Below are 391 nucleotides of genomic sequence, written 5' to 3' on the forward strand. Positions count from 1 at the left end.
TCCCTCCCTCTTCATACCCATCTCGCCCCTTCTCTCTCTCCCTTTCTCTCTCTCCCCCTTTCTCTCTGTCTCTCTCCGCCTCGTCTGTCTTTGTCAAAGCCTTTCGCATTCTCTTTGTCCCGCGGTGGCTAGCAGTCCTCTTCAGGGCCTTTCTCTCCGTCTCTCTCTCTCTCCCCCCTGTCTCCCCCTCTGTCTCCCTCACACTCTTACAATCTTTCTCTCGCTAAAGCATGTAAAAAGGTTCGCGACAAGAGGGTAGGGGGGAAAAGAAAACACTACTAAAGAAGTTGTCTAGACTCACCTCATCTTAAATCGTCGAGGACCCTGCTCCCCCAAGTTGGAGCCGTGGGCCTTGGTGGAGTGAACATGGTCCCTTCTGACCACTTCTGAT

This window comes from Frankliniella occidentalis, unplaced genomic scaffold, assembly GCF_000697945.3.
Source record: "Frankliniella occidentalis isolate FOCC.00 unplaced genomic scaffold, Focc_3.1 Scaffold1270, whole genome shotgun sequence".
NCBI lineage: Eukaryota > Metazoa > Arthropoda > Insecta > Thysanoptera > Thripidae > Frankliniella > Frankliniella occidentalis.